This window comes from Nicotiana tabacum, chromosome 14, assembly GCF_000715075.1.
Source record: "Nicotiana tabacum cultivar K326 chromosome 14, ASM71507v2, whole genome shotgun sequence".
In the NCBI taxonomy this organism is placed as follows: Eukaryota; Viridiplantae; Streptophyta; class Magnoliopsida; order Solanales; family Solanaceae; genus Nicotiana; species Nicotiana tabacum.
In genome coordinates this window covers 87,638,369-87,647,325 of record NC_134093.1, presented here as the reverse complement: position 1 = coordinate 87,647,325, position 8,957 = coordinate 87,638,369, and the positions used below count along the sequence as shown (strand labels likewise).

The 8,957-nt window shown below is 37.1% G+C and overlaps 1 non-coding gene across 1 annotated transcript; it reads left to right on the top strand.

Annotated features, from left to right (window-relative positions):
• Window positions 1–1,207: 1,207 nt before the first annotated feature.
• LOC142169362 (small nucleolar RNA SNOR75) lies at window positions 1,208–1,295 on the top strand. Its single transcript, XR_012699066.1, has one exon. It is a non-coding gene; the product is annotated as a small nucleolar RNA SNOR75 (small nucleolar RNA).
• The last annotated feature ends 7,662 nt before the right edge of the window (window positions 1,296–8,957 follow it).

Below are 8,957 nucleotides of genomic sequence, written 5' to 3'. Positions count from 1 at the left end.
ATATCATTTGTTCTAGTAATTCTAAATATGTCAAAAATAAATAAATAAAAAGGTATTACGTACTGTTTAATTGGAGTTGCATTTAATGAGAAACCGAATCTTCTCAATCCACTACTACTTAACGGATAGTTGATACATTATTTTACCCCACTATTTATAGCAAAAATCAGCTTATTTTGAGAAGTACTTTTTTCTCAAAAGTGTTTTTTTCAAAAGTAATTTTGGTTAGAACCAGTTTGTGTTTGGCTAATTAATTTGAAAAGCACTTCTGAGCAGCAATTATTATTTGACCAAACTTTTAAAAACTGCTTCTAAATCTATTTTTCTCAAATTCGATAAACCTTATCCCTTCCCCCTTGTTTTCTCTTTCTCCTCCTCCTCTCTGTTCGTTCTTTACCCTTCTAAGAACCAAGTTTCTTCACCGCACTAAACAAAGTTTCAAATGGATTTCGTCACCTTTTAAGCCCCAAAACACTAGGCAAATTGAGTTTCAATCGTAAAATAAAATCCAAATCAACAATACAACAAGTCAACAACCTTAATTCCATTTGTTTCCAAACAAATCCGTGGCTATTTCTACCTATCATAATTCGGGTGTACAACTTAAATCTTGTTTAGCTCTACTGTTTGGGTAAAGTACACAAATATTCCTCATAGTTAATGATCTTAAATTTTTATCCCCGCTTATCTTATGGGCATAAATTCAAGTTTAACAAGTATTGTCCCTCCCTTGTCCCATGCACAATACTTTTAGGTTTTAACCTTAAAATTTTGATGCAAAAAGCAAGCAGAGTCAAAAGTTAAGGACCGCTCCAAAAAGTGCCATATTTCTGTAATTTTTTGCTACTGTGTAGCTAAATGGGCCAGATAATTTCGAAAACGAACTGGGCCAGATAAGCCCACATGACCGAGTTTAGCTACCCAATCTTAGCCCACTATGTGTGTGTGTGAGAGAGAGAGAAATCAACTAAGCAGCTCTTTCCGGATAGAAAGCCCAAAAGCTAAACCCTAAAGTAAGTCACGCCTATAAGTAGAAACTAGTTCGTCAGCTTTGCTCAATCTATCTCTTTGCAGAGAGTAATCGATTTTCCTTTTCATATATCATTAGAGCAATCATTTTTCTTCGTATTTTTTTACTCTCTTTCCACTGTGTGTGTGTGTGTGTGTGTGTGTGTGTGTGTGTGTGTGTGTGTGTTTGTTTTTGATTCCTCTGTGATGAACAAACTAAGATGACGAGTCTGATGAAATCCATTCTTAAAATCGTGAAGACAATTCGAGGCATTTGTCTGAGAGGAATTCATTTCACCCATTTTCTTCATTTTTTTGTTGTTATTTTTCTTTGCCTTTCCCTTTACTTGATTTTGCTTCTGTTGGTTTAGTTCTTAACAAAACAAATTTAGTTTCAAGTGGACTGAATGACATATTTTTTTTTGGCTGTCCTAATAGAATTATATTTTATATTTATTATTAGTTTAATTTTAAATTATTATTTTATTGTAATGAATTAATTTATTATCACGTAAAATCACATTTATTGAATAAAATAGTCACATAAATGTAGACCTTAGGGATGGATGTAGTATATTTTTTTTGTTATTGTTTTTTTCCAAAACTTTTGTATATTTGAAAAATAATCTTTGTTAGATTTTTTTGGGAAGGTTGTATAAACGATATTTTTATGACTAATGTGGCAATGATGAGAAATTGTTTTTCTCAAACGATTGAGGTACCTTTCATTTAACTAATTGAGGGGTAGCTATGATTGTTTTCAAGCACTTTTGAGCCACTGCCTTTTCTTTTTCTAGTACTTTTGAAGTTTGAACTCTGACCGCAATTATTGCTAATTATGTTTATGATTATTCTTCTTTCATAATTTGTGTGCTTGATTTTTCAATTGATTTGTGTCTGGTTTTTTGTTTTACATTGTATAACTAGCAAAATTCTTATGAAAAGTGTATCTCTATTTACATAAAAAAAGAACAATAATTTATGTGCATAGTTTTGGGAGATGATTTTCCGCTTAGTGGGCAGTTTAGTGATTTTTGGACAATTAATCATTCAACTATGTTAAAACGATTCTCAAATTTCATAGAAGCAAAGTTTTCCAATCTAATGTCGTAGCAAAAATAATAAAAAGAAATTAATAAGTTTTTCATCCTTTTATGGTCCTTTGTGTTTCTTGAAGTTTAATTCTTTTTGCAAAAGAGTGTCTTTCTACATCAAATGTATTGTTATAAGTTTTGTGTAATCCCCAGCATATTATATATAATTAGGATAAGATTTGAAAAAACATACTACCTGATTTTGTAGATCTTAAGTCTCTAATCGGTATAACAAACAACTCTTGAACAATTGAAGTTTTCTCTTTTGCAAAAACATAATCAAAAGTTATAATACCTAACTTAGTACAACATGAACTTAGCTCATAATACTCTAGCAATTTAGGATGTTGAGTTTGCACAAGTAAAATATTTTTTCAACTGTACCGGTCCATAGTTATGACTACGGCGGGAAAGGTTTGAAAAGAGAGAGGGTAAACATTACATTACATTGAAATAAATTGTCTCGAAAAAGTTACAAATTCTTGGAATACATATAGACTTGGCTTAAAAAATGTTAGAATTGAAGAGAAAAATTCATATAGGTGATAACTACTTGTTGGGAGTAATATTTAGACTTAGTAGTGAACTTCTGTTATTATTATTATTATTATTATTATTATTTTGTCAAAGCGGCCTCGTGATTACTTAAACTTGCACCAATTTATCATCTCAAGTAACATATGTCTTGCTTATAGTGACTGTTCTGAATGATGGTAAGGTAAGGTCATGTCCTCCATAAGAGGAAGATCGATATAGCTTGTCTCCAGGAGACGCAATGGGTGGGAGATAAGACACTGGATATAGACGAGTTTAAATTATGGTACTCTAGTCGCGTGAGGAGCAAGAACAAGGTAGGAATTTTGGTTGATAGGGATATCTGGTAAGAACAAGTTATGGTACTCTAAAATTATGTTTTTTTTTTTTTTACCTTAAACGTGATTAGTGTGTACGCTCCCCAAGTGGACTTGGACGAGGAGGTTAAAAGGCGCTTCTGGAAAAACTTGGATGAGTTTGTGCGTGGTATCCCGCACACTCAGAAGCTTCTCATAGAAGAAAATTTCAATGGCCATATTGGGGCAGCATCTGGGGGTTACGATGATGTGCATGGAGGCTTTGATTTTTGAGTTAGGAACGGAGGTGAAACTTCGTTGTTGGATTTTGCCAAGGTGTTTGATTTGGTGATAGCTAACTCTAGTTTCCCGAAGAAGGATGAACACCTAGTTACTTTTTAGAGTTCGATAGGCAGGACACAGATTGACTATCTAGATATCAGGCTAGTTTGAAAGTTATTAAGCTGTTCTTAAGACTTAACAATAAAGATAGGTCATCAAATATTCATTGGAATCATTACAGAATCCTAATTTCAATAACTAAAGGAAATTCATGATCTCAGAACCTACTTAACAACAATATGTCATTAACAAGTATATAAAACATTCAACCACTAATACATTACTAACAATATCATTCAATAACAGAACAATTTATACTTAGTAATTTAAACGGACAATAAGAATAGGGTCGAGGTTTTACTGACCTCCTTTGTGGCAGCGAACCAAATGAGTACTCAAATGAGCCGTTTAGGAAACCAAAAGCTCAGCTTTCAACTAGTAAAAAAACTCAGAACAAGAAATAAAGAGAGAAGCAGAGATCAGTAAAACTCGAACTTCAAACGAAAATTTCTAAGCAATACTCTAATGTATCTTAATTTTCTCAAAATGATAGATGTAGTCGGTGTGTTTCTCTTTAGAGCATTTAAGACTGATATTAAGCCGTTGAGTATTAGGGTTTCAGATTCAAACCACGACAGTGGAGAGTGATAAGGAGTGGTGATGCAAGCAAAATCAGGAAAAATCTAAGGAGACAGAGGGAAAAATGATGAAGAAAGTTTACTTGAGCGGAAATTGGCCGTTTGAAGGAAAGGACCATCGAGTAAGCCCCAATGTCTAGAGGTCATTTCATTTGATCTCTGGACCTCGAATAATCATGATGAGGCTCTGAAGTGTGCTCATGCATGATCTGATTCAACAGAGCACAAAGAAATCTAGAGATTTGAAATTTAACCTTTGAGTCTTAGGGTTCGGATTTGGGGATTTCAAATTTGATCGGTGAAAGAGGAAAGGTTCAGCGGGACTCACGGATGCATGAGACAGTAAGGATGAATCTCTCGGTGATTTGAGACCTTGCATGAATTTGTGCAAGGCTTTCTTGATTGATTAGGGTGATGGGTGTTGAGATAATAGAAAGGAAAGGGAAAGAAGGGGCGGCTGAGTATGGGTAGAAATGATTTAGGGTTAGAGAGAGTTGGGAGGGGGGGGAGGGGGGGTCTCTAGGTTAATATGGGGAGACGAAATCTGGGCCGTTGGATCAGATTATCAACAGTCCTGGTATTTTGGTGTTAAAATATTTTTTGTTGGAAAATTTTATGGCCGTTGGATCCTTGAGATCCAACGGTCGAGATTAAATCTCAGGGCGTTAAAAGATTAAAGAGAAAATATGGTTAAAATCGTGAGTCATTGATCTAAGAAACGGACGGTCCAGATTTGTTGTGTTTGTTTTGTGAGGATGGGAGATGGGTGACATGGCAGGAGCGGATTGGTCTAATGGGAGTGGTATGAATTGTAAAAGTGGAGAAAAGGTAATTGCACCTAGGTCATTTTTCGGATTGGGCTTATGTATTGGGCTAGAATTAATTTAAATGGTAGCCTTTTGTGTTTTGATTATGAATTACAATTATAGCCTTTAAGCCTTTTAACCCCCTTTTGAAATTAAATTAAATTAATCATTTTCAATAAAATATAGTAAAATTATAATTATGAAATATACTATTAATTAGTGCAATTAATTATTTGTAAAATAATTTTTTTCTAAATTGTAATACTAATTTCGAATTATTAGGATAGTAATCTAATTAATTATAAATTAAGGAGTAATTCGTTAAATTGATTATAAAGCCTATGTGGTGTATATATACGTTATTTTAATAATCTTAAAATAGTAAGTATATTGGTAATTACATAACACTAATACTAAATTATTAATTTCCAACTATTAATACTTAGTTAATTTTGTAAAATAGGTATTTATTGATTGAAAATATTTTCAAAACATTCATTCTAAATTATTAAGTATAAATAAATTAATTTTAAAAAGGAGGGTCAAAATTGGCCGTCAACAACAGCAGATAAGACTGCCGCGTTTGAACGCCTGTATGAAGAAATTAGTGGCAAGGGAGAGGACAAGAAGCTGTACATGCTAGCCAAGGTGCGAGAAAGGAAGGCCCATGACTTGGACCAAGTGAAGTGCGTCAAGCATGAGGAAGGTAGATGTAACGATCCGGCCGGTCATTTTGAGTATTTTAGCCCCATTTCCCCATTTATTGCTTATTCTATGTTCATTTGTTGTTATGTGATTTACCGGGGTAGTTGGTTTGGTTCCGGGCATGTTTTGGAATGAGTTGGGACACTTAGTCCCAAGGTTCGAAGCCTAAATTGAAAGAGTTGACCGGATGTTGATTCATGTGTAAATGGCTTTGAAATGGAGTTTTGATGGTTCCAAGAGCTCCATATGGTGATTTTGGACTTGGGAGTGTGTCCGGATATTGATTTGGAGGTGCGTAGATGATTTTGGCTTGAATTGGCGAAAGTTGGAAAAACTGAAGTTTGCAGAGTTGGGAAGTTTGACAGAGAGTTGACTTTGTGGTCACCAGGCTCAGATTTTTGTTTCGAAAGTTGGAATAGGCCCGTTTTTCATTTATGACTTATGTGCAAAATTTGAGGTCAATCAGAGTTGTTTTGATAGGTTTCAACATCGGTTGTAGAAGTTGAAAATCCATTTGTTTCATTAGGCTTGAATTGGGATGCGATTCATGTTTTTGATATTGTTTAATGTGGTTTGAAGCCTCGACTAAGTTCGTATCATATTTTAGGACTTGTTGGTATGTTTGGTTGAGGTCCCGGGGGCCTCGGGTGGATTTCGGATGTTAACGGATTGAAATTTGCACTTAGAAGATTACTGAAGCACCTGATGTCTGGTGTCATCGCACATGCGGAAGGAGTGGCGTAGGTGCGAAGGAGAGATGGGGGCTGCTAGGTCGCAGATGTGAGAGGTGGTCTGCAGAAGCGGAAATTGGTGAGGCTGAGGTGGTCAGATGCTTCTGCCAAAGCGGACGTTTGGGCGCAGAAGCTCTTCCGCAGATGCTGTCTTGAGGGCACAAATGCAGAGTGTAGGAACTCCAAGTAAGTTCTGCAGGTGCGGAGCTTTCACCGCAGATGCGTTTCGCAAAAGCGGATTTTCGGCTCACACGTGCGAGATGCCTGGCAGACTTCATAAAATCAAGGGTTTTGAGGTTTTTCTCATTTTGGACTTTGCCAGCTCGGGTAGTGGCAATTTTTGAGAGGGGTTTCACTAGATTTCAAGAGGTAAGCTACCTTTGACCATTTTGTATTCATTGATATTGATTACCCGTTGAATTTCTCAACTAGATTATGTGTGTTTAAGGTGGAATTTGTGAAATTTTGGACTAGGGCCTGGAGAGCAAGATTTGGGAATTTGAGTGATGATTTGAGGTTGGAATTGAGTAATTTTGTATGGTTGGACTCGTTATTGAATGAGTGTTCGGATTTAGTAAATTTTGTTAGATTCCGAGATACGATCCCGGAGTTGACCTTTTGATTTTGATTAAAGAACCTAGCTTTATCATATGGAATTGATTCCTATAACTCGTATTGATTGTATTAAGTTATATGCAACTAGATTCGAGTCGTTCAGAGGTCGATTCGCGAGGCAAGCACTTGTTGGAGTAGATATTTGTGCGGATTGAGGTAACTAACACTTCTAAACTTAGTACCGAGGATATGAACCCCTGAACTACGTGTTATGTGGTTGGTATTGAGGTGACGCACATGCTAGGTGACGAGAGAGTGGGCGTGCACCGTAGTAATTTTGACTCGGTTGATTCCATGGAACTGTGTAGTTACTTAATCTTGTTGTTATTCATTTAATCTCCACATGTTAGAGGAATTGAGTTGTGATCTATATTAGATATTATGTTTAGGCTATATGCTGGTACTGTTGGGACCCACATAGGTCGTTTCTGCTATCGAATTATTTGCTTAAATTGCAGTTATGTACTCAGTGGCATCTATCATTTGCATATCATATCCTAGTCTTTGTTGCCATTTATTGTTACATCATATTGTCATTGTTTGGGCTGATTGTCATGATTTGTGAGCCCGAGAGACTGGAGAGATTGATGATCGAGTGAGGCCGAGGGCCTGATTTTGAGTGATATTTATGGGATCAGTCTACACGCTGCAGCAGGCTTTATTGATTCATGATGGGATCGGGCTGTACGCTGCAACATGCCTTGTTCGCTTATATTAGCGCTTGGGCAGGATCCGTCCCTCTGGAGTCTGACATACTAGCAGTGAGCGCAGATACTGATAAGTGCTGAGTGCGAGTGCCGAGTGATTGAGAGTACTGAGTGATTGACAATGCTGAGTGATTGAGACTGTCGAGTGATTAGGAGTACCGAGTGATTGAGCGTGCTGGGTGATGATGAATACTCCGAGAGTATGGGTATATGAATTTATCATTGTGTTGCATTACAATTGACATGCATACTTGACATGTAGATATCGAGATGTGACATACCTCATATTAGTCATACTTGGCATATTTTATCCGTGTTGTGCTCAAATTGTTAAAAACTAGAAAACATGTCTACATTTCTGTTCTATCTACAAACTGATTATTGGATTTCTCTTTGAGTTATTAGAGGTGGGGCTCGGGCAGCTAGAGGTCACCCTAGAAGGGGATGCCGATCAGGCAGCGGTCAGGCTCGATGCTATCTTTCCCTGCCAGGACAAAGGCCGTTGCTTCAAACGCAGTGATCACAGGTATAGTCTCAGTATGCCACAATGATGCTTCCATATTATTTGACCCTAGTTCCACTTATTCATATATATCATCATATTTTACTCGTTATTTGGATATGCCCCACGAGTCCTTAGTTTCACCTGTTCATGTATCTGTGCCGGTGAGCGATTCTATTATTGTGGACCATGTGTATCGATCGTTTATGGTGACCATTGGGGGATTAAAGACTAGATTTGATCTCTTATTACTTAGCATGGTTGGCTTTGATGTGATTTCATGCATGGATTGGTTTTCCCCATGTCATGCTATTCTGGATTGTCACGCTAAGACCGTGACGTTGGCCCAACGGATGGTTGGGAAGGGGTGTTTGTCATATTTGGCTTTTGTGTGGGATTTTGGTGCTGATACTCCTACCATTGATTTTGTTCCGGTAGTGCAAGACTTTCCGGATATGTTTCCAATAGACTTGTCGGGCATGCCGCCCAGCAGGGACATTGATTTTGGTATTGATTTGGTGCTGGGCACTCAGCCCATTTCTATCCCTCCGTATCATATGGCACCGGTATATCTGAAGGAATTGAAAGAGCAGCATTAGAAGCTTCTTGATAAGGGGTTCATTAGGCCTAGTGTGTCGCTTTTGGGTGCACCGTTTCTGTTTGTGAAGAAGAAGGATGGTACTATGCCGATGTGCATTGACAATAGACAGTTGAACAAAGTTACATGTAAGAACAAATATCCTTTGTCGCGCATTGATGACTTATTTAACCAACTTCAGGGAGCGAGAGTATTCTCTAAGATTGATTTGAGGTCGGGATATCATAAGTTGAAGATTTGGGACTCGGATATTCTGAATACGACATTCAGGACCCGCTATGGTCACTATGAGTTCCTTGTGATGTCTTTTGGGCTGACCAATGCCCCAGCAACATTCATGCATCTGATGAATAATGTGTTCCAGCCATATATCGATTCGTT